This window comes from Colius striatus, chromosome 15, assembly GCF_028858725.1.
Source record: "Colius striatus isolate bColStr4 chromosome 15, bColStr4.1.hap1, whole genome shotgun sequence".
Lineage (NCBI taxonomy): Eukaryota > Metazoa > Chordata > Aves > Coliiformes > Coliidae > Colius > Colius striatus.
This window is the reverse complement of record NC_084773.1, coordinates 5970716-5996443: the sequence shown is the minus strand read 5'-3', so window position 1 is coordinate 5996443 and position 25728 is coordinate 5970716. Positions and strand designations below refer to the sequence as shown.

The 25728-nt window shown below is 39.5% G+C and overlaps 1 protein-coding gene and 1 long non-coding RNA gene across 4 annotated transcripts in view; one reads left to right on the top strand and one right to left on the bottom strand.

Annotated features, from left to right (window-relative positions):
• LOC133626864 (uncharacterized) overlaps nucleotides 1–20153 on the bottom strand; it is a 30470-nt gene extending 10317 nt beyond the window's left edge. The window contains exons 1-2 of the long non-coding RNA XR_009819809.1: nucleotides 19946–20153; nucleotides 19031–19183 (exon numbers count right to left, since the gene is read on the bottom strand). This is a non-coding gene — a long non-coding RNA (uncharacterized LOC133626864). The remainder of the gene's footprint in view (nucleotides 1–19030; nucleotides 19184–19945) is intronic.
• Nucleotides 20154–20309: 156 nt separating this feature from the next.
• Nucleotides 20310–25728, top strand: part of PRKCD (protein kinase C delta) — a 67787-nt gene continuing 62368 nt past the window's right edge. For 2 of the 3 annotated variants that reach the window (XM_062008221.1, XM_062008222.1), the window contains exon 1: nucleotides 20310–20438. The gene's annotated coding sequence lies outside the window, so the exon portion shown is untranslated. Of the gene's footprint in view, nucleotides 20439–20923; nucleotides 21018–25728 lie in introns of those variants that run through there. The other variant, XM_062008223.1, reaches the window with a different exon arrangement.

Sequence of the window (25728 nt, the reverse complement as noted above, 5' to 3'; positions counted from 1 at the left end):
GAAATGGGGACTTCCTTCAGTGCCTGGCTCACAAATCATACAAAAACAGCTGATGAGTTAGTATCAGGTAAGACCAAAAAAGACCCTCACTTGCTTGGTTACTTAGTCATCAGTGACATATGTTAACATTTGGCCTACAACAAGATTAACTTGGAAAGCAAGGGATCTGCAAGTAACAGAAGGGGTTCTTAATCCACTTGATATAAACCAAACTTGTCCTTTACCTCTTTTACTTCCAAGACTTGTGAACAAGACTACAGGAATCAACAGAACTGGAGCAAGAAACTCTGCTGCCTTCTACTAAAACAAGTCTAGGGCAATTCATAAGTATGCTGTCAGTTTTACAACCCGAAGTTGACGCAAATAACAAGAACATGTAGCACAGGACTTTGACTCTCTGGTTCTACCCCAGGGTTTTCCTGGCATTTTTTAAGCAGTACAGTTTGTTTAAGACTTAAAAAAAAAATCAAGTAGAGTTGAACAGAAAACAAGGTACACCATAGAACTGGTTCAGAATTCCTTGATTAAATACTAAATAAGACTTCTAACCTGATGTGGGAAAACACTCTTCCATCTGGATGACAGCACCTGTGCCACTTTGCTGGCCACTAGTGAGAGTCACTGCATCACCCTGAGGTGTCAACAACAGTTTGATTCAGCCAGAGCAGTGACAAAAACCCCCCACATTTTATTATGTGTGGAAGGGAAGCATAGGCATAAAGAAGAAGTCTCAATGTGACCTAAGAAATTTGGATCACAGAGACCCCACCTGGGGCTCTGGTAGCTTTTTTCAGGTCCAAGGATCTGTTTTCAATGTCCACAGCCAGAGCATTCTAGAAAAAGCAAGCAGCCAAGAAGGTAGTGTTGCCCAGACAGTATGAGCATTAGCTTACACATTTTGTTCCTCAACCCAGATAAAGTCTCTGAATACTCCTCATTTAAGTGTGTGCTCCATTTAATCCAGTGACTATTTCTCGAGTGAGAGAGGCTTTAAGACCTGCAAGGCTAAATGTAAGGTAAATCTGCATTTCTCAGATGAAGGTATAAACAAAATAAAACCAACTTCCCTGATACTAATGGGTGTCTTTCTGTAATTGTCACATGCTTGCATTGCACCTGAGTCACATGTATGGGAATCCTTTACCAGAAGAATCTGAAAAACTGATCAACAGAAGTATCTACCTGAAACCAGGAACAAAATTTAAAAAGATACCCAAGAATTACACCCGAGTCAGCATCATCAACCAGGATGAATCACTGTCAAGCAAACAAGGAAGTTAGGGAATTTTGTATGACAGGTATTTAGACTGGGAATTTCCTCTTGTAACTTGAGATATTTTAAATGTTTTTTTCTTGTTGCAGAAACTCATTACAGGAACACTGATGGAAAAATATCTTCCAGACTTACGGATTATATTCATAGTAGTAAATGACAATGTTCTCTAAATCCAGTCTCTCGACTGTTGACACATATAGCAATACAAACACTTTCATTCTTGATACACAACGATCTATTTATGAACATATATGGCTAGGGCACTTTGCCCAGTATGCATGTTATCACATTATTTGCTTGTTCAGATTAAAGTACCTTCAAGTTTTTGCAAAGAAAAATGTTCTTTCCTCATAAAAAAGAAACTTTAATGCAGGTAATATGTATTTATAAACTGCTATTGTGGGTTGACCCTTGATACCAGGTGCCCACTAAAATTACTTTACCACTCCCCTCCAGAGGAGAGAAAATAAAACAAAAGACTTGAGTTAAAGACAAAGAGTTCACTCACCAATTACCACCATGGGCAGAACAAACTCAGGGAAATCAGTTTCATTTATTACCAATCAAATCAGAGAAAGGTAACAAGAAATTCAAACAGTCTTAAAACACTTTTCCATCACACCTCCCTTCTTCCTGGGCTTATTTTCACTCCAAATTTCTCTACTTCCTCTCCCTCAGTGGTGCAGGAGGATGAGGAATGGGAGTAACAGTCAATTCATCACAAACTATGCTCAGGGGAGGACTTCTTACACTCTTCTCCTGCTCCAGTGTGGAGTCTCTCTCATAGGAGACAGTCCTCTATAAACTTCTCCAACTTCAGTCCTTCCCATGGCTACAGTTTCTTATAAATTGCTCCAGTGTGGATCCCCTGCAAGGTCACAAATCCTGCCAGTAAACCTGCTCTGGCAGGGGATTCTCTTTCCACAGGTCCACAGAGCCTGCTAGGAGCTTGCTCCAGTGCAGGCTTCCCATAGGGTCACATCCTCCTTCAGGTATCCACTTGGTCCAGTGTGGAGTCCTCTACACACTGCAAGTGTAGATCCACTGTGGACCTCTATACACTGCAGGGCACAACCTGTCTCACTATGACCTTCATCAGGGGCTGCATGGCAATCTGCTCCACTGCCTGTAGCACCTTCTCCCTCTCCTTCTTCAGTGATCCTTGTGTCTGCAGAGTTGCTCTCTCTTGCACAGTAACTTTTTAGCCTTCTTAAAAATGTTATCATAGACATTACCACCATTGCTGATTGGCTTGGCCCATTTAGCCTGGAGAAGAGAAGGCTGAGAGGGGACCTTATCAATGCTTTAAATACCTAAAGGGTACATCCATATCAAAATATTGACATCAACTTCACTTGTCACTTGCCTCCCTCACCCATTATGGTCACTCACCTGTTCCCTTACCAAAGGGCATCCTTCTCTCTTTAATTATGGGAGCCTATCCTAAAAAAAAAATTACATCTCAAATTGAAGAAGCTGTAATATTAATGAATGGCACAGACTAAGCATGTTATCTCAGTCACTCAGCCATACATTCTACTCTTTCCTCCCTCCTTACAGTTGTCATGTCTTTTCAAATAACAAATCTTCTGAAGTTACACAGCGTTGGGTGAAAAGGGCTCCCTCAGGCACAGTGACAGTAAACAACAGCACTAACTGAAGACTTTTTTTCTCCTGAAAACTTAGGTGTCAAATTTAAATGACTGCATGAGAATGTCAGTTATTGAAGTTTCTAGCTACTATATCTGCAGGATAAAAGCATAAAGCTGACCCAAACACACACAAAAGGGTCAGAAAATAAAGTCCCAGTTCTTTATATTTTTTAGATAGAAATTAAGATTAAAAAAACCTAATTATTTAGACAGTGAAATTATCAGCTGTGATGCTGTGCCTGTTTCAAGCTGAAGTTTGGTAGTCATTTGGCAATAATTGTGATAGCAAATGCCATAGGAAAGAATCACATAATAAAAATATTTTCTTCCACACAACAGTAAAGGCTTACCAAGTTTGAATGTAACATGTCAAATCCTGATTTGTTTTTCTTTTGCTATTTCAAATTGATTTCTTCTATTTATAGTAATGCACAAACAGAAAATAAAAAGGGTCCACATGAGTAGTTAAGAAACCAAGCGTACTTTGCAAAGAACATAATAGGATTAGGAAAACAGTAGCATTTCTTGTTAAACAGTCCCTTTGGTCCCTGATTATGAGGTCTGGGTTTACTCGAACTATTCAGGAAAGCATCTTACTGAGAAGCAGCTGAGCACAAGTGGAAGGTGTCAAACACAAGGACGCATAAAACATGCCCTACCCACAAGAAAGAATCATGAACTCCCTTCACCTTATTGTGCACTATCATAAGAAAAAAATATGTTTAACCTACTATTTCGGACTCACTAAAGGAAAATATTTCACCTCATTCTGCAAAACATTATTCAACAATTAAGAGAAAAACCAGTAACGGACAGAATCAAGGAAAGCTTGGAAAAGACGTAGGACACGGAAAGGAAGCACAATTTTATGGATGCAAAAGAACTTTCACATTCAAAACAGAGTCAATCTCCTGATTCAGCAAAATATTCTTCTCACAAGGACAACTTACCTCAAGAAATCTAATTATGTTGACATCTCTTAAGGAAGAGATAAATACAATTCCTTCTACTGTACTGCTGCTATCAAAGATAAATCTGATTTTTTTTTTCTTCCCCTGCAGCTACATCTGCAACAACTACACAAGACAGCTTTCCCTCAGGGAAAACAACAGAGTTGTAAGTCTAAGTCACTCTGTGACACAAAGATAAGCAGCTTCTGCTTCATGATAGAAATAATTCAGATTTTGCAATTGAGGATTTGCAAAGAGTTACTAGCCAAATGATGAAATCTGATACCTTGGACAACCAGATCTTGACAGAGAAAACAAGTTTCAACAGCAATGGAAGTGAAGTCTGCACTATATTTCTCCCTGTTTGACTTCAAACTTCCTTGTGCATGAGTACTAAATGCATTTTAATACATGGCTGACCACTGCTGTCTTAGATAATTTTCCACACAGCATCTCATTTTAGATATTTCACTTAACGCAAACAAACAACAAGAGGTCCCCAACACAAGTCTTTTGACTGAAGATATTGTTTGCTTTCAACAACTGCATTCCTTCATATCCCCCAGGGATTATTTACATGAATATGAAATTCCTTACCTGTACTTCATCTGTGTCCAAGCTAACAAAACATCACAGCTCAGTAAGTTGCACTAGGTTTTAACACTTTTAAATGAAGTCTTCAGTACAACTGGAATTGGTACAGCTCACTGTTCTCTATTCTCATGGCTCTTTATCATGGTTGTCTTCAGTGAAGTACATTTTTGTTCCTCACTGAGGAACACTGACCCTGTAAGATAAGCCTGATCACATACCTTCAATGTTTCACTTGGGTGCTTGGCAATATTGTCCAACATGAGACTTCGATACTGTCATATTATTAAGATCCTTTCCTTAAAGGTGTACTTTGCAGACCCTCTCCAGTATCTTATAGCTCCCGGGTACAAAGCCTGAAAAACCTATTGTTTCTGGACTCCACTTAATACTGGTTGAGTTTCATCAGAACTTGTTTTGAGACAGTAAGTGGTCCAGAACAATTTGAAATTAGCAAGGTTAGAAGTGACAGTTCATATACTAGTAATAAGCAGAGGACAAAGCCACACATGAGTGCAGAGAGCTGAGCCCTGCTCCATTCTAACATATATAATCCTGTTAATGAAAATTTATTCACAAAATATAAAATCATTTTATCCTATATATGTAAAGATCCCCAACATGTAGCAAGCTATTCTGAAATGCAAGTTTATCAGCAACTAGACATAGCATACTTTACAAGCACATGCTCTATGCATGAACACTTCATAACACCAGCAGCTTAAAACTTATGCCATTTCAGTCATTGCAGACCCAGGTGTGGTTTCTTTATCTTTGCAGTTCATTCTACTTGCCCTGTAGCTGAACTTAATCTATTAATATATAACAGTAAGGAAAGATTTCCTCTAGAGTCAGCAGTGCTTTTAAAACAATAGGTAACTGGTATTATTTTCATCTCACAGAGAGATGAAGCGATCACATTACAGCTCTCCTGGTCTCCAGATACCTTATCCTCTAAAATACACTCCATTTCCCTGGCCTCACAGAAGGCAATTTCTCCCAGTCACACACAATATTGGTGCAACCGGTGTTTCCTCATCTATGGTAATAAATAAAACATGAATCAGAATCTCGAAGTACAACACGTTGCTTCTCTTAAATATGTTCATAACTACCAGAAATTTCTATGAAAAGGGATAGAAGTTTGGTATGAAGATATGAGAAACCAGAACATCAGTTAAAATGATATTTCAGTCAAGTTAATGAACAGTCTTAATAATCCTACTAAAAATCAGTCTCAAACTTCTCTAACCCTTCAAATCAGAATGGTTAGAAACACATAAATCTAGATCTATTGGTCTTAGACTCAAAGGGAAATATTCTGTTAAATAATTTGTTTAAAATATTCTTTTGTATAGAGATTTGGGGCTTGACATGGGTCTATTAGTTAGCCACAATCAGCAGTATAAGCCATTCATAGAATCATAGAATGGTAGGGGTTGGAAGGGACCTTTAGAGATCATCTAGGCCAACCCCCCTGCAGAAGCAGGGTCACCTAGATCAGGTCGCATAGGAACATGTCCAGGCGGGTCTTGAAGACCTCCAAGGAAGGAGACTCCACAACCCCTCTGGGCAGCCTGGGCCACTGCTCCGTCATCCTCACAGTGAAAAAAATTGTCTCAGCAATTTAACTGGATCATTATTCTCACACTCTTCCACCATCCCTACAATCTCACCCCCCAATACGTATACATACACTAACATATGCTTATGTTAGTGTATGTATACCACCCACAACTTTTACCAAAATGGACCACTTCCTCATTACTGTAGTAACACCATATTTAGCTGGAGTGTTAAGAAAAAATGAGTCTAACCTTTTCAATCTATTCCATGTGACAACAAACAATCCGCTTTCTACCAGCTTATGCCAGAAATACAACAATTGATTTACCTACTACACCAACTACACACATTAATCAATGTTGTAAAGCAAAACAAAGTGCTCAGTTCACTGAGCCACAGGTAGTAGCTTAGGTGCTTCTCTGGATCAGACCAAACCTTTCAGTAGCTTGCAGAGTAAAACTTGCAGCTAGGGAAATTATGTAGAGTTTCATAAACACATCTGAAAGTAATAACCACCATCAGTGGACATTCACACATATCTGGAAATAAGACAGATTTTCAATTGAAATCTTCATAATAAGACTGAGGTGCCTCTGTGCTGTATTGTAATAAGTTCTTAAAAATATCTGAAGCCTCTCTACAAATTTGCATTATCAGTCTACATTAATTTCCTTCACAATAATGCTCTTGCAGATGTCAATACAAATCTAACTAGCTGTAGTAACATCTACACCTGTGCCACGTATTTCAGTATCACTGACTTAACATGCTTCTCAAAAATGTACTTGCTGCTGAAATTTGAACCAAGACTTGTAGCCCAGGTAATATTTCCAGAATCTGAACAACAGCTTTGTATTCACATCTGAACAAGAAAAGCAAAGTGATCTGGAATGATTCTTCGTCAATCACAGCACAATTTAAGACGTGAAATTATAATTACATGCTGTCAAGTGAAAGAAGTTTTAGCCAAGAGTTTCTTTAGGGAATTTTGTTGTGGGATTTTTTGTTGGTGATGGTTGGGGTGTTTTTAAAGTGTTTTCACATTCCTGCAATATCCTCAATTAAGTATTTTTGTAACTTTCTTTTAGTGAAGCTATAAAGAAGAAAGCAGAGTACATTTCCTGGCAACAAATCACTACCTGGCAGGACCATTTACTGAGGTTTTTTCAATTGCTGTAACTAAAATGCACCTGATGCATTTTGCCAAAACCAGGTGGTATTAAAATGATAACTCCTAATGCCCAAATAACCATCCTTCAATCTGCAGTGACAGTTAATAGCAGAGAGAGTAACTGGTCAGAGTGTCCTGAATGAGATAAGACTCAGTGGACCTGCTCGTAACCATCCATACTTCACTTGTCTCAAGAAGTCAGAATCAGATTTATCCCAGTAATACAATTCTGTCCCAGTTTTATGAGCTCCCTTAGAAGTCCTTAAGTCAGTTTTGCATATAGGAAAAAATTAACAGTTGTCAAAAGAATTTAGGCTGTGAAATATTTCTCTCATTATCCACTAATTTAATTTGGGGTTTTAATATCTAATGAAGTCAATAAGGTCATCCTAGCAGATACTGTCATTATCACTTTTCCTTCCAATTTTCTTATTGCTCAGCATAACAAAACAAACAGAACTTCTTCTCTATGACACTGAAGAAAATGTATAACTACCTCCAAAAAACAAAAGCTCTGTGCATTTCAGAAATCCAAGTTTCAGAGTGCATTAACTTAGCACAGTTTGTCAACAGAAGTAAGTTCATTGCTAACAACAAACTAATGAATTGTGCCATGCTACCCAGAAAAATGCTATCATCTGAAACAGTTTCACATAGTTAGATGCAACATCCTGAAGAGATAAGTGATAAGCCCTTCAAAACCAACATATACTATTGCTTCAGAAACCTGTAATCACATTTTACATGTTCCCACTATGTAGTTTGAATCAGGTAAACATAGGTAAAAAGTAGAACCTTTCTCCCTGCCCCTCTGATAGCCCACTGGAACATTTACAGAATTTCTGCCAATCTACCATTTAAAAATAGACAGAAAAAAAGTAATTTTGAAACTATCATTCAAACACATCACCACAGTTATCAAGTAAATGTCACATCATCTCAAGAAGGACATGCAGCACTTCTTGTTATGTGCAGACACTGTGCTTTAAAATATACACATGCTTGGCATTCTGGACAAATAAAAATGTCTAATAGCTATTCATTTAAACAAGAGGTGATGCACAGAAGTTGAACACATACAGATCACAACATATACCAGAACTGCTAAGAGTTAGTTACAGGCAGTGGCTTCACCATATACTTAGTCTTATATTTTTCAATAACTTGACAATTTTTTTTAAGTCTTGGCATTTGCTGCATACTATTAAACTTTTGAATCATTGTGCATTCAAGTAGGTGGAATACATAGTTCCAGGGGAATTCCATTATAACTTATCATAAATGAATCTTACCACCTACTATACCATCAAGTTGTTGTTCTGCCTACAGATTAGTTCACTCCAAGTATTTAACTCATTTCTTACTAAAGCATTTTAAGTCTGAAATTGTTTATTTTCTAAAGCTGGATAAGCACCGACACTGAATTCATTTCAGAAGAATCAGTCATACTCTTGCATTTTTAGTTCATGATGACTAAATTCACGTGCTTCTACTTTGATTAGGATTTTTTGTAGGTTACTAATTATTTGTACACCTGTCTTGATTAAATAAGGATTTAAGAATTAAAATCACATTTTATTAAATATAATTTAAGCACAACAGTATTAAAACTTTTGAAGAACTTGCAACAACTATATATTTGAATTCCAATAATATGCCTCAGAGCGCACATAATTTCTTCTCTGAATACTTCGACAATTAATCTTTATTTTTTGTATGAAAAGGGAAAAAAACCCCACCATAGACAAAATTTGCATTTATTGATTAAAGATAAATTTACTCAAACCTTGCTTGGAGAGCACTCAGGATGGATTCCTTCAACTAGTTCAAAGCAGCCCTCTTTTAGCACAAGCAAAGATCTTGACTAACACAGCAATTAAAACAATAAAAGCTATTCTCAGCAGATTACATTTCTCTTGAAAGGTTGATATCGAAGTAATGTAATGTGAAAGGAGCCACACAAGCCCTCTGCCACACCAGCCCCCATCACACTATCCTAGCAGTATTCATCAGCTCTAGAAGCATTATATCTAGCATTAATTCAACAGTTTAATATTTTTACTCTGACAGGAAAATCTGTTTAAGTCATCTGCAATTTTCTGTCTTGGGACCATTTGTCCACCAGAAGCTGGACTAAAGCTAAAGGTAAAGTCTATATTAAGAAGTATCTGTAAAAAAAGGAGCAATGAGGTACAGAGTAAAAGAAAAAGACAATAAAGAAAGGGTAGAGGAACACATAAGCATACAAACAGTAACAATATAAGGATTCTTCAACAGATTATTCCCACGAGGACAAAACTAGCAGGGACAAACTCAGAGAAGAAAACATGCAGATAAAGGACAGATCCAAGCTGGAAAGTCTCTACCCACGTGCAAACAAAGCTAGTTGGAAGTATCTGGCTCTGTTGGGGAGCAGAACTTAGCACTTCAGTTACCATTTCACTAGTATTGCCTGGAAACAAAATAGATTTGAGTTCAGATAAAGATGATATTAAAGCTTTCTGTTATCTTGTTAGACTTCCATAATTCTCTGTAATATCTCAAGCCTACCAAACAAATCCTCAGTTTCAAAAGATGAATTCCTGGTATATCCGATATATTCATTAGGATTCAAGAAATGAAAACTTCCCAATATGACATACAGATGGCTGTGATCAGTTTCTGAATTAGTATTTTTCAATTCAAGACTTAAATGTTTCTGAAGGGAACAGCACTTGAAAATACTCTCATCCTCCTAACTCCACAAATCTGGAGTCAGAACTCAATTCAGGAGAAAAGCAAGCTGGATACCAAAAACGTTTACTGTTTAGAGTAAGTTTGGTGTTTACAGCTGGATCAATAAAACACAGCAGTCAGGCCCTCTGGTGAGCTTGAAGAGCCACTTCTATGGACACATAAACGCACTTCACTTCAAAGAAGCAATTGCAGTCTATGTGACTACATACATGGTTCTTTAGTATATGCTTACATAAATCATACTTAAAATTTATGTTTATTTGCACATGCCTAAAAAGACTTGGCCCAAAAGCAATTGAACCACTCAGACTCCCTGTGTGACAGCTGTAATTTCATTAAGTCATAGTAAGTTAGGCTCTTCCATACTTGTCAGAATCATCAGAAAAGCTTCAGCTGCCAAAAGGAAGAAATTTTGCTGTCTTCCTTATGCTATGTTCTCTATTTACCCTACATCTTTCTCAAGCACAGAAACCCTTCATCAAGCCTCTGTTATTCGACAAACAGGCAGAAAATTGACTGTTTGTCTGGGTTTTGAGGTGGTGGTTTTTTTGGTTTTTTTTTCCTGAGACAGTTTGCTGACATTTTAGTGAGTTACACCAAGGCATGGAGCATTTCAGCATCAAAGCTGGCACAAGGTACTTGGTGGGAACAAGTAGGCAGGAAGACAGGAACAAGAGGCGGGATGATACGACTCCCTGTTTCAGCAGCAGTGAGCTGTTAAGTCTGTGCACCCCATGTTAAGAACCATGCAGACAGTAGGCAGATATTTAGCAGTTTTTCCTTTTACTTCACAAAAGCACACGACTGGTTAAGTCACACTCAAGATGCTTTAAGTACCCACCACAGAAAACAGCACCTACACATGCTAAGAATCACCTCACTCAATTTTGGAAGTCCTGTGTACAAAGTAGGTGGGTACACAGAAATAGCTCAGCTCAAACCCTCTGTCTATTCTCAAATAAATGGAATGAGAGTGCTTTTATACATGTTTGTCATCAAATCCTTCAAGCCAATGTTGCTGTGTGAGAAAGGAATAGAGATTTCTTTTTTTCAGCAGAGACTTCAGAAGGCCTTCTGACCATTTGCTTTAAGCAGCATACTGTCCTAGTCAATGCAAAGAAACACGGTCCTCCACAGGGCAACTCGGAACAGGAATCTGGGTCAGGTGCTCTCAGTTGCTAGAAGTGGAACCTTCCTTTCTGAAGAGGCCTAGTAAGAACTATCGTAAAAAGGGAACTCAAAATTGAATGTATCCCCACAACCCACCTCTCAACATACATTTAAACACCAAAAATTCAGAGTCATTCTTATTCATTCCAAAACAGAAAAAAAAGAGAACATCACATATGTAGCATAATTACCTAAAAAAACCACAAAGAATTTTAACAACCTCTTTTCAGAGCACCTAGGGAATGTTAGTGCTGCTATCATAATTCCTCAGGGTGCATAAAGCAGCATTAACAACTTTGTATTTCTTACAAGCATAAATGAAGTGTAGTCTATGAGTGCTATTATCCCTCTCCTTATAGCTGCACACTTGCATGCCTGAAGTATGACAAACATAAGCTTTTTTGCCTTTTTGACTAGTTTTCCAAAGACAAACTTTCTCCTGCTCTTCTAAAAAAACCCCAATCAAATCTTATAATTTGTTGTAACTGAAAAATGCAAGATAAATCCACATTACAAAAAAATGATGTTAAAATACCCATGTGCTTGTTTACCCTTCTACTTCCCAGATAATAGATGAAATCTCAAACAGAACATAGATTTTAACGATAATTCAACTATGACTATTAAAAGGAAAAAAAAAAATCTTCTTTTTCTTTCTGTTTACATTAAGACTGTAATTTATTTCATCTCTAAAAAGCAAATGCAAGAGTTTGAAGGGCAGATAAAGTTCAGGGAAGAACTCCCAATTTGCACTTTCATCCAATTATCCTCAAAAGGTCAACTGAAATGGGAACCTCAACACATTTTCACACAAGCACCTTTTTAAGAACATTTGCTTCAAGTCCTACTATAAACTAGCTGTACACTGCTGAGTGAACAAGTTGTTAAATAATCCTGCTTCATAATTACAAATATCCACAACACAACAGTATTATAGATAGACTATCCAGCATCTGTGTGTTTAAGAAGTGGGATCCCACAAACTAAAAAAAGGAAACTAATTATACACACTAATTATATTATACTAATATAATACTAGTTATATTATCTCTGCAGTTCTGTGGGGCTTCTTTCCCATATAAAGACTACAACAGTACATCTATATTTTGGTCCACACGTCCCTAAAGAACAGCTGTGAACGCATGGATTTGACCCAGACACATCACTAATTTAATTTATTCTTTTTCATAGTGATACTTGTGCTTCTTGCACAAATAGTGACTATTATAGCATCTTGTAGAGTGCAATCATTTACATTCACACAAAGAATAGGAGGCCTTCCTCAACTTGAAGTTACTTTACTGCTTCAAAATATCCACAGCTGAGGAGGAGAATACAAAATCATTAACAAAGAATATACAATGTTTCTGAAATCCATAAATTTCTCTGGAGTTGTTCTGAACCGATACTTTTTCCTAAAACCATCAATAGGAAAACAAACCGTATTTAACTAGACCAGGAATGACTTCCTCTCTTTTTAATCTAGGCCTATTGAAAACAGAAAGTTTGAACAAACATAAGAGAACTGTTACCTTTTCTCTCATCTCTTCGTCCTCCAAGTTATTTATATAACTGGCATTCTCTGTATATAACTAGCTAATAAAAGGTTCCCTACAGTTCTAAACCTGTGTGTAAAATATATCTTTTCCTATAGCCAACAGTTAAGAAATGTAAAAAGAAAGTCTCCAAACACATTCCTGAATCTTTAGCAGAGTAAAAATAATTGGAAATAGGGCAAACCTTGACCGTCTAAAAGTTTTGTTCTTGTCCTCAAGCAAATAAAAACCATTGGAGAACTGTGACAAGGAAAAAGCACCCATATGTCCTTAGCAATACAGTAAAGTTTACTGTACTGCCAGTATGAGAAGGCAGCTAGTTAATATTTGAACATCTGAATTGTTCTTCCATTTATCTTTGTCACAAAACCACACAGGCACGTATTTAATCATGAGAATCAGAGTAGTGAATCATACTTAATATCAGACTGGAAAAAGGGGATCTGTGGTTGTCTAGGACACTAAGCCTACTGAAACACTCTACACATTCAAATGTGTTGTCGACATCCAGGCCTGGATACTCATACATATTAGGGTCTGCTGTAGAACACAAAACATGCAAATAATATTTAATTACTCATAAAATAATTACTTCACAAAAATAAAAGCTATCACAGACCAACTGACTTATATAGCATATACTTCAAAATGTTTCCAAGTGGCATTACCTTCAAGCATGCACAGGATCAGATCAACACTAACTAGATATAGGAGTGTCACCCCAAAAACACTTTCCAATTGCAGAAGAGTGATGCCACACATTAGAATTCAGCAGACACTATACTTGCATCAAAAAACAGCAACTCTACAGCCTCTTTTGAAAAAAAAAGATCTGTAGTGACCTTCAAGTTAACTCTTTTTAAGAGACGTAACAGACTGCTGAGTTACACTAATGCGCCAGCTGCAAAGAAGTCAGATATGCAGCAGAATGCAGGAAATACATCTGGAATAATGGCTCTAGTGCCTCTAACAATATTACCTATCTTCAGACATGTTTACAAAGCAACTCTGTTGCAGATGGGCTTTTCCAATTCTGCTGCTAGCAGACTATTTTTATACAGTCCTTGGGGAAAGAATCAATTTTTAGCCTATTACTAAAAACTAAATATTCCCAGTATCTTTATTATTTTACCAGACTTTAAATGGCAACATCAAAACCTGCCCTTCACCCTCCTGACAATGGCAGTAAACAAGGCACAAATAGTAAGAGTTTGGTTCACTCATTATTTTGTAACTCAATGCAGAACTACTATTTTCATCAAACACTATTTCTCTAACCACTACACGAAATGGGGTAGAGAGGCATGTTGATGTTCTCACTGAAGTTATATGACTCAACATCTATTCCACGACCCCAGACAGTAACTATACTGAACTCTCCCTGTGTGGTTCAACAAAACTGTGAGGTGCCTAGTGTAGGTAACTTGAGTATTCCACCCGCCTCCTGTGCAAACATACACAGTCTGTAGTTTCATTATTGATGTTTGCTTTTATTTTCAATGTTTACTAGGATTTATTTTGCCTACTATCTTGTTTCACTGATGCTATGCTTGGCTTTGATAGCAGAGTTTACTATATCAATAAATACATCCTATTCAGTGACTACCATAACATAATCACGTTCCAAATAATATATGGGTGAGTACAGACATTAATTCGAAGCCTCTATAAGATTAAGATGGACAGTCTGGAAGACACAAAATAACACATTTTGTAACTTGAACCAGGAAAAACTTTCAAGTCTACAGCCCAAGGAGAAAAGAATTAATATTTGAGAATGAGATGCTAGTTAGTAGTGCTAGCTGACAAAGTTAATTTCCAGTGGTCAAACTATGCTTTAATATTACACAACTGACCAATGAAATTAGGGTGTAGTTACTCCCATATCCTCACACCAGGTTACAATAGGACTTTTTTTTCTCTTATTTAAACTAAGCCTTGATCCAGTCACGGCATGGGACTGATCCATGTTATTATTTGTACAGCCTGATAGTGTAGCTAAAGCATTTTAAGTAGACAAAAAAAAAAACCCAAAACACACATTAAAGCCATTACATTTTTAATTTCTGGACAACCATTTACACTGATAAAAAGAAAAAATAGTTAATAACTTCTAAACATCTGAAAAATAACACTATCCCTTTGTCCCAAGGGTGGGGTGCTCCACGTACTACAGCTCTTATTCTGTGCTTTGTGTGCCCTGCTCATTCACGGATGAGGGAGCACAGCAGAGCAGTCCTTCCCTTCCCTGCTGTCCACTGCTCCTGTATGAGCATGACAGGAGAAAGCAGCTACACTCTCATGCTCTCCTGTAACAGCTATATCTTGCTGCCACCATGACAGACAAGCAGCCTGACCAGCAAGCCTTAACAACCTGTCCTGAGCCTCCAAGATTTACAATGAACACAACTGTCATCCCTGGAAGTATCCAGAAGACAGGGTAAAAATCAAAACAAAATTTATGTGCAGATACTATCATTTTCAGAACTTCCTGAATGTTGGAGCTCTTAATACCTGACACCTGTGAAACATCACCTTTAAAGCAAAAGCCATATTCAGCAGATTTGTATGCCTCAGGTAGTTGTTGAGACTCTTCACTCCTTTCAAGTGAGTGGCAAAAGCGTAAGGTACTACCAATGTCACGTGACAGCCTAAATTCATTCATTTGATGACCTCCATCTTGTTCTCATTGACTGATGAGAAAACTTCTGCTGCAAATCAGAAGGTATTTGGGGAAAAAACCTTAACCGTCACTCCCTCTGCCCAAGACAGTGCACAGAAGTGTAAATTGTCTCCCTCTATGGTGCCTCTGTTCCATGCATGAACAGAATGTTAATGTCCTGAAGCTTACATGAATACCAAAAATATAATGGACTGGTTTCAAAAGAGAACTTAAAAACACACTGAGAAATGAGAGAATTATGTTTTTCTCAATACTCTCAGGAATGTAAACGCAACTATGCATAGGACTGTGGCAAGCAAGAAAATGTCATCGATACATGCACTTCCTTGTTCTACTATCATATTAACTTCTCAAAGCAAGGCTACCATAAGGGGAAGTAGAACTTTTATATTGCTCAAAATCAACACTGGCAGCTGGCATGTTGAAATCCAGTGTAAGGGGGAGTGTGCAGTCAAGACCATAAAACATTCTTTTACATTAAAATTCTTATGAAATACATACATGAAACCAAGCCTACTATTACATTCTCTACAGGTCAAAAAGAGGGAATCAGTCTCCTACCCTCAACAAAAGAAGGCAGCAGAGAGATATTTGTAAGATGCCAAGAGATTTTTGGGTTCCTTTTATATGTAGCCCAGATTTTCAAACATTTAGAAACTCTGAGATTACATTTGCAAATCTTCTACACAAACATGTAAATAGATTTCATTTAAGAAAGAGGAAGAAGTGCCCAAGATTTTCATGTAGTTACTGTATCAAGAGAGTAGGGCTTCAAAAACACCACACATCACAAGAATTGGCAATGCTCTAGGCAGGTATCTCTGCAAAACCATCAGGGAACTGTTTTCTTATAAGTGAATTATTATAAGTGAATCATATATAAAAAGTTCCTTCAAATGAGTGAAACTGTAGAGTGGTTGGGTCACAAAGACTATCTCAGTTTTAATCTCAAATTCTTAAGACTGACATCTGATAACACAAACCACCCTGCAGTAAGTTGCTCATACAAAGATGTAGAAATATTCATGCTTGCATCTGACATGAGACTCTTCCCCAGAACCTTTGACTAACTTATACATATCATCCTTTGGGAAAAAACAAAATAAATCCATCATTTTAACTCTACTAGGCAATGAATATTGTGCAACTGCAAGTTCTAACAAACACTAAATTTAAAGAGAGATGATAGTTCCTTTGAGCTACAGTGCCTAACCACAGTGCCTTACCTGCAGAGTCTTCCTGATAAGATTACACTCTTAACACAGGCACAGCCAGTTGCCCATATGCAACATGAACAGAAGCAAACCCTTAAAAAATAGGAAAGACTGACTCAGTTGCAAATCACAATAAATGGAGTGCTGAATGCTCTAAATCAGAAACCTCTCCTTAGCCAATATAAAAAACTGAAAAAAAGTAGTAGATATTAATTTACATAACGACCAAACGAATCTCTAAAGTTGCAGGGCTTTAGTAAAAGAAGGCTAATTTCTGTTTCACTTGAACATCAGTCCAGACATATATCACAGACAGACCTTTGTATCACCAAAGTTGATAACTGTCCATAAAGAGCTCATGTCCCTCAAGGAGAAAAGTATGAAAACTTGGAGGAAAAGCATTATAGAGAACACAAGCCTTTGACCTCAACCTTAAGGAAAAGATAAATAAATGACAACACAATTTTCAAAACACTTCAAAAAGTCAGTCTACACAGTAGACCACAGAATCCTATAGAGAAGGTAATGGGTGGAAACTCCTATCACCACCAGACTCTTCTGAGAACAGGCATTTGGTGGTTGGCCTTGGGAAAGTGAGACCAATGAAGTCCTTTTACAAAGTGGGGCTGTGAAAAAGAACTTGGCGATAACTGCCATGATTCTTCTGCATTCTGAAATACCACTTCTATGTAAGTAATAATTGCATCAATTGAGTATCTGCCATCAGAATTAAAATAAGGTTTGTTTGTGGAGAGTAACAGGTATCGTTGATAACAGTGGTTCAGCTCACAAAAGATGATCACACAAATTGGTAAAATTGTTTCTGAAATCTTCAGGGAACAAGCTCTTCACTTCCATGATAAATTTTTCACTTACATTTGCTGCAAAAAGATTTCTCTCTCACTTTTTTGTTTTTAAATCTATGCACATGAAAGAGCTTGAAGTCATATCCCCCATTAACATGATCATGTTGCATGGTAAAAATTAGGTGGCCCCAGGCAGAGCAGGTTTTACTGGATGAGAAAATTCAGGGAAAATATAGCTGTAGGAGGCCCTAGTAAGCTTATCTCCCCCCCCCCCCCCCCCCCCCCCCAAGTTTTCCTTTATGAAAGAAGTGCTTTACTATGGGTTTGGGAAGCATTGGTCTCTGTATCCAGCTCCCTAAGAAAGGAAATGTAAAAAGAAAATAGCCTTGAATTGGTTTAAAAGTACCTAAAGGCACATTTTCAGAAAAATAGGTCACAGACAGTAATGTCCACATCCCTGTACCCTGTCTCTTCTCCACATCCCTGTTTTTGTAACTGACCTTCTATATTAAATAATTACACTGCCATCTCAATGAAATCCAGCATGCCTTACCATGTGTTACTAAAATGTGTTAATAACGCCTCATGAGCTGCATTAGAACCTGTTCTCAAGAAAGACAATCTCCAACTGTAAGAGCATTACCACGGATTTTTGCACTGCTGAGTTTTAAAAGCAAAATTGCAGAAAATTACAGAAAATAACCAGTCAGTAAGAAAGTTTTAGTACCAGGAAAAACCTCAAATTTCTAAAGACATATTTCTGTGTTAGTTGAAAAAATCTCCCATTTTATTTCCCGTGGATCAAATTCTTACATCTTTACCCAGATCTAACTCAACGTGAACCCATTAACCAACTGAATAAAGACACAAGACGCAAATCTCTTAAAGGCCTTGCAAAACTTTCACTGTTCACACAAGAAAAGACTGTTTCAGAAAGATTTGGACTAAAGCTTTCCTCTAAATAATTGAAATGCAATGGTAGTTAACAAATGGCTTGCTGCAACATTATATTGTAAGGTCACAAACCAAAATGGACTCTCTCTGACCACTTACACTCCATTAAATACAAAAAGAACATGAAATTAAATGAAATGCACTTTCTGTTTTGCCAAACTTTACTGCAAGTATCAAAGTGAAGAAAACCGCTTGGCCACAGTTAGCTTCTGCTTTTTCCCCCTCATTCAAATTAGTTTTAGTTTTGCTTTTGTAACACAGCACTCATTAACTGCTCATGCATACAAAATTCCTCAGATTCCAGCATAACAGTCATCTTCATAAGTCTGAACGAGGGTCCTCTTGCAATTTATTATAGCATTACAGGAATGACTTTCTGTCCCAAAGCAAGGAAACATTATTTAATATCTTCCAGTTTCAAGAAGTAATCACACTTAAGCTCGTACTTGTACAGAATATTGCATAGTTTAATTCATAGCAAAAGTAAAAAATAAATGACCTACAATGACTTTGTTCCATTGTTTTCACCCAAACTGTGATGATTATTATATCCACTAGACCTCTCAGCTGATGGCAATTTTGTTTTAAAACAAGTTACTTCAAATTTAAGTCTCCATAGATAAATAAACTATTGACAAGGGTGATTTATATACACATTATAGCCTTCCAGATTTGGTGTTAAATATTGAAGAACTTCCACTTTACCTTATGAATGTCAAGTGAAATGCTCTGGAAAGAAGCTGGACACCAAACAGATGGAATATGACGTTTTAGAGATGACTCCACAGCCATCTAACAGCTGGGTAACAGCCCCCAGCAATGCTCTGACACCCTCAGCTGCACACCACAGCCTGATACCTGCCAGGAGAAAACACCTGCAGTTAACACATCACAGAGGTCTGAAAAAACACTTGGTGTTTCATCACTGTTTTCAGCTGGGACAGAATGAGGTCATTTAAGATGAAAACACAACAGTAATTACACATGACCTGTATGAGTTAAGAAATTATGACAAATGTCTGGTTTGGATCCCTACAGGAGTGTAGCACTCTTGTCTCTGGTTCCTACAATTCACACATTCATGTGCTGCAACCCATGCCTCAAATATTTTAACATTGACAAGTACAGTACCAAAGGTTTCAAGAAAAAGCAAATCCCCTTACTCGGGGCAGTGTATAGACTGGGAGAAAGCCTCGTCTGGGACCTTGAATCAACTATGAAGGCCTCTAACTTTGAGCACATCAACAGAGGCCACCTCTGTGGTAAAGTCACAGAGGTGATGGCCGTACTCGCAGAGCTACAGCCCACCTAGCTTTGACCCAGTTATTAAAACGACATCCGTGACTTTTAAGCCACCGAAGAACGTTTTAAATTACAAGGGTGAAAAAAAAGAAAGGTGGGTGACAAAAACTGAGCGTTGTTCCCCAGGGCACACTCGCACCGGCTGACTGTGGCTTCTCAAACCCAGCTGCTCCTCATCTCTCGGCCACCACTGGACAAAAAAAAAATTAAAGAATAAAATAAAAAACTCCCCCCAGCCTACACAACCCATAATTTCCTCATTTCTGCCGCGGCCCTGCGCCCGCGACACCAACACCACTCCGGCCGCGGCCTCCTCACCTCGGCGCCGCGCCAGGGAGCAGTGGAGGCCCTTCGGCCAAAACCGCCCGCCAAGGTACGCTGCACTCGGGCTCCCCGGGCTACCGCGGAGGCGACGGCTCCGGAATTCCACCCACGGCCACCTCCAACGAGGGAAGGTGGCAAAAAAAAGGAACGTGAATGGGCTCCGTGGCAGCCTGAGGGCTGCAACCCTCCAGGACACCACCGGCCGCCCCCAGGGCGCGCGGGCGGCGCGGCCGCCTGCCGCAGCACCTCCGGGGCGGGGCCGGCGGCGTGGGGGCGGCCGCGGCGGCAGCAGGTGAGCGCGCGGCCCGCAGCTGCGCCCCGTGGGCGGAGCGTGGGGCGGGGAGCGCCGCGCCGGGCCGGGCCGGGGCGGCGGCAGCGGGGAATAGCTCGTTCACTCCCTTTCTCGTTCACTTCAGTTTTGCTCTCACTTGGGACAGTGCTCGAAACTCGGTGGCGATCGCAGCTCCCGATAACTCCCTCGAAGCGGGTGAGTGCTGGTACCTGCCCAGGGCTCGGGGGCTCCCTCCGCTTGGCAGTTCCTGCCCCGCCTGGTGTGGGGTGAATGAGGAAGCGACACGGGCTCCGGCTCCCTCTGGCCCGGACGGTTTCCTTGGGGCTCCCGGCGGGGAGAGGGGCTCCCGGCTCGGCCGGCCCCGGGCTGAGCCCGGCGCTCCGCCATCTGTCCCGGCGGGTCGGGCGTGAGGGGCGGCCGGGCCGGACAGCGCCTCCCGGCGGGGCTGCGGGACGGCAATCGGCGGGGCTGCTGCGGCACCGGGGCGCCGGCTGCCGCGGGGCTTCCTCCTCAGGCGCGCCTCCATATTGGGCTCCGCGCCCTGGGGTGGGGGGCTGCGGCGGGAGCCCCAGCGCCGGCCCGGCCGCGGACTTTATCCACCGAAATCTCCCCGCCGCCGAGCTCGGAAGTGCTCGGGATGGGGCCGGCTCGTTCGATCCGCGGGGAGTCGCGACCTTGAGCGGGGAAAGTCTCGGAGCCTCTGGCCGGAGGGACGGGCAGGCACGGCGGGAGCGTTGGCGGGAGGGAGAGGAGTGTGCCCCGTGTGAGGAGGAGGTAACGAGGTCTCTGTGGTCTTTGACAGAAACATGGAGTTTTCCCGTAGCAGAAACACGAAGTTTGAGAGTACTAACTTCTTTTTTGTTTTTCCTCACTCCGCCGCGTTGATACTGTTTCTGCCTCACGTACCACAGTGAGTTTGAGGCAGATAAAATGCATGATCTGTTAAATGGTCAGGTTTCCAGCTGAATGGCGACAGACAATAAGAAATGAAGGAGCAGGAATGCCTGTTGCTTTTGTGTACATGCCAGGCATGCGTCTCTAAAAGCCAGTTTTGAGTTCTTTGCTAGACAATTCCCTGTTTGTGTTAAGGTATGAAATAGTAAAATAGTTGATTTATGACATTCTGTGGTTACATCTGACATCAGTTTATTCATGGGCCATTGCACCACTTCTAGATTATTCAAGTAGTGCAGAGCAGAGTGTTAATCTGGATTCAGGGACTTGCAGGAGGTGTATGTGCTAGGATGATACTGCTCAGTGTCCCATCTCTCGACAGTTGGATGCTTCTGAGGACAGATCTGAATCTGCAGAGAAGGCAGGTGTGGGATAATCAGTTCTCATGCTAGATATTTTCTTACTTTTAGAGACTTGTTTGAAGACTGAATTACAACAATTACTATTTCTATAAATAGTCTGCATCAAAATCCTGGATGCAGATGTTGTCTGTTTAGTTTCTTTTAAATCTTATTTGGGCTTTGGCCTTGTACAGTCCATAGTATGTTGGTACTGTAATAAGCCAGCAAATAACCTCTTCATCATTCTGTCAAATAGTGCCAGCTTTCTGAACAAGAGACTATGAGGTACTTCTTAAGTGGTTAAGCAATAATTCATGAACATTTTTTTAAGTGTATATGCAACATTTCCCGTTTATTTTAGTTCCTGAAAATGTCTTGTATTTAAAAGTTAGATGTTTGTCTTTGGCATGGTAGATTTCCATCACCTCAAGACACTACTAAGGGAACCCATAAATAGCGAGGAAAGAAGCAAACATAAGGCTATGAAGCTTAGATTTAGATTTTTTTTTTTTAGTTTCTTGGGTTTCATAATAAAAAATAGGTGTGTGCTTTGATTTAAGAAATGACTAAATGCTGGCATTTTCAATTTCCTTGATCCACATAGTTTTACTCAAAGTTATCTTTTTGTAAAATTGAGTATAGCAAACTTCTAAGGAAGTGTGATTATCAGAATAAAGTACATTTCTTCTAAACTGTCAAAGCCTTAAAAGTTGTACTAAACAAGGTATTTCACTAGGTGTTATTTGAATGATCGCATGTAACACTATACGTAAAAGAAAATAGAGGTAGCATAAAAGAATTAACAGCAATACTTAGGAATTTTCATCCTACATCTCATAATTCAGATTTAGGTATGAGGGAATTGCTGCCACTCAGTGGCTAATACAAACATATAGAAAACTATGTTCTGTTACAGAGTTATGTTGTTTATGTGGTTAATGGAGTATGTCACTTGCTTATTGTGTTTGGTAACCGTGTGTGAGATTATTGGTCCCAAAGATACTTGATTTGTTCTCAGCAGACAAGTGCTTATTCTCAAACATTTTGGTCATGGCATAATTGAAAAGGTACTCAGTGAAGAAGGAATTCTTTCTAAGTAAGAAACTATTTCTAGACTAGGAAACTTATTAAATTTTTAGCTACTTCTTTTAAAGAGAAATCCTTGAAAGAAGAAAACTTGTCTATTTCATGCTATAAAGATCAAGGAAATAACAATAAAACCCAGAAAGATGCTTTTATTAGACTAGCTGATTTCCTGGGAAAAGCATAGAAGCTTTCAGGCCTCTCAGTCTGTTTTGATATCTAAAAGCCACAGTCATTACAATTAAAGTTCATGTAAAATTGAGTGCTTCAGGGCACAAGTCCTTTGCCCTGTGGATGAATTGCTCCTCTGTAGCCAGAGCTGAGCTTGGTCCTTTCCTCTGGTCTCGAAGAGAGGAGCCTTTTCCTCACCTCTCACTCTGCGGCTTCACTGCAACTGGAGCTGGGACTGTAGGATGTACTGAAGTTCACTTCAGCTAATCTATAGTAAAGCTGCACTGACACAAGCCTCAGTGTGGACTGTACAGTGTAAATACTTTACAGGTGTTAGCCAGCACTGAGGTATGTACTTGTATTGAGTTCACTGACACGGGTATTTAAGTTCCCTAAAGCTAACTCAGGTGTGTCTCTTCACGGTACTGTCCAAATGCATTGTGTACCTATAGTCCACCATTCCCTTCTTTGCATTTATGAAGTATATACTTAACCTACTGTAAAAACAAAAGGGGGGGGGGGGGAATAGGCTTGGTATCCAAATGTTTGTTGCAGATGAGTCAGAGCTGAATGTGAAAGATGACAAAAAGGGATTTACCAGTGGAGTCTGGGGGCTGGCTGACTTCATTAGGAACCAAATTCCTCCGTTAATCATCCACTCATGAGAAAGGTGATGCAATTTTTACTCAGGAATTATCTTTGTGTTAAACGTAGCTTCTCCATCCTGGTTACCAGGTCCTGTCCAACAGCTGCGTAAAAAGCACAGAACCAGTTTGTGTTCCAGTAGGTTTCTTTGAACTGTTTTCCTTGCTCAATGACAAATCTTGCCATCTTTCTTTGAATCTTCCTTTACCTGCATAAACTGAGTGCAGAATTCGGTTCTGTAGAGCAGAGCTCTACCTGGAGCCAAAAGATAATGAGCAGGAATATGGAAAGGGGAAAAGCTAACTTGTGCCCATTCAGAGCTATGTGGGTAGCACATTAAAAGTAATCATTCTGCATCCACTTGGCTATGCTTTTGCAAAGATGCAATTAACAGAGATGAGCATGGGAAAGCTCTTTACGGCCTTGGTAAAACAATGCTGAAATAGCTTGTGTTATGTTCTCATTTAGAAGGCAGTTATTTCTGTGAGAGAGATTTTACACTTTCTTAAAGAAGGCTCTCTAAGCCAGAGCTACTCTGTTAGCTTTTTATGATATTTGAGTAATTTTGCAAAAGTCTGCTCTGTGGGAAGTAGTGCACTGCCTCTACTTCTGTAGGGCCACCTAGATTATCCGTACTGCCTTTGTGACGGGAAGCTGCACCAGTGTTCTGCTCCTGTTACCATAGACATGAGGAAAGGTAGAGAAATGAGGGATCTGGTTGCAGGAGTACTGGAGACCTCACAAATCTACCCTTGGCAAGAGTAGTGCAAGTTTTATTTGTGGTCTGATCTAGACCAGACTATTATTACAAGTAACACTGATGCAGAGAATGGAAATCTGATATATGTGTCTGTGTTTCAGATTATTGTCTGTTGGCTTTTTTTTTTTTTTAAATAAAACCTATGCAAGTGGAACATTATGGCAACATTTCACTGATGGAAATGTACCCTGACATCCATGAAGGAAGTTACGATTTAAACCCATTAAATGAGCTGTTGCTCTTTTCTGATTGATGATAAGTTTGACAGTTTCTGACTAAAAGATGGAAGTGATGCAGCACAGATGTATATCAATAGCTGCAAAACAAAGAGGCAGGCTATAAAATAAATTCCTTAAAAATATTCCTTAAGCTAAGAAAGTGCATAAAACAGCAAAATACTTTTTATGATGTCCTCTTACTGGAATGAATGTCTTTCCTGGTAATTTCTTTACCATTGAGTGTAGTGCTCTATCTGGAGGAATTAATTTAAGGATGTTTAAGCATTAGCTGGTGTTTGTATAGTTATTATATTAATAATAATTATGATCCAAAAAGACTGGGAATGACCATCACAGATAGCTTAATGTACATCAGTTTCAAGTTCTTTAGGCCTTGTATGATACTTACCTGACTGCCAAGAAAGGAGGATGTGTGGTTGCCATCTCCTCCCATTTGATCAGCCAACCATCAAATGTATTAAAAAAAAAAAGGCCTCTCTCTGTAAGCCCCAGGACAAGATTATTTTTAATTCCAAGATGCTGCCCACTTTTGAGAACAAAACAAATGTGTGACATATATTCCTATCCTTCTATACCTAATACTTTTCCTTAGAGCTGTGTACAAACTATGGTCTTGTTTAGTTGAAATATAACCAAGTGGTTTCACTTTTAGCCACTGGTAGTGACAGTGGAGTTGGGATAGCTCCTAGAACACTAGTTAATAGGTCAAGGTATCATCACACTAGACGTTTTATGTGTCTGGCAAAGAGACCCTACAAAAACTCACAGAATCACAAAATGATGGGAGTTGGAAGGGACCTCTAAAGATCATCCAGTTCAACTCGCTGCTAAAGCAGGTCCACCTAGATCAGGTAACGCAGGAACGGGTCCAGGTGGGTTTTGAAAACCTCCAGAGAAGGAGACTCCACACCCTCCCTGGGCAGCCAGGGCCAGGGCTCCCTCACCCTTACAGGAAAGCAATTTTCCCTTATGTTTAAGTGGAACTTTTCATCTTCCAGCTTTTGTCCATTACCCCTTGTCCTATCACTGGACAAAAAAAATGTACTGCCCCATCCTCCTGACATACACCTTTTAAATACTTGCAAATATTAATGAGATCCCCCTCTCAGTCTCCTCCAGAATAAACAGCCCCAGGTCCCACAGCTTTTCCTCATAAGTCTTGATGGCCGTGCGCTGGCATCTCTTTAAAAGTTCCCTGTCCCTCTTGAGCTGGGGAGCCCAGAATTGCACACAGGACTCCAGATGAGGCGTCACCAGGGCAGGGTAGAGGGGGTGGACACCTGCTGGCCACA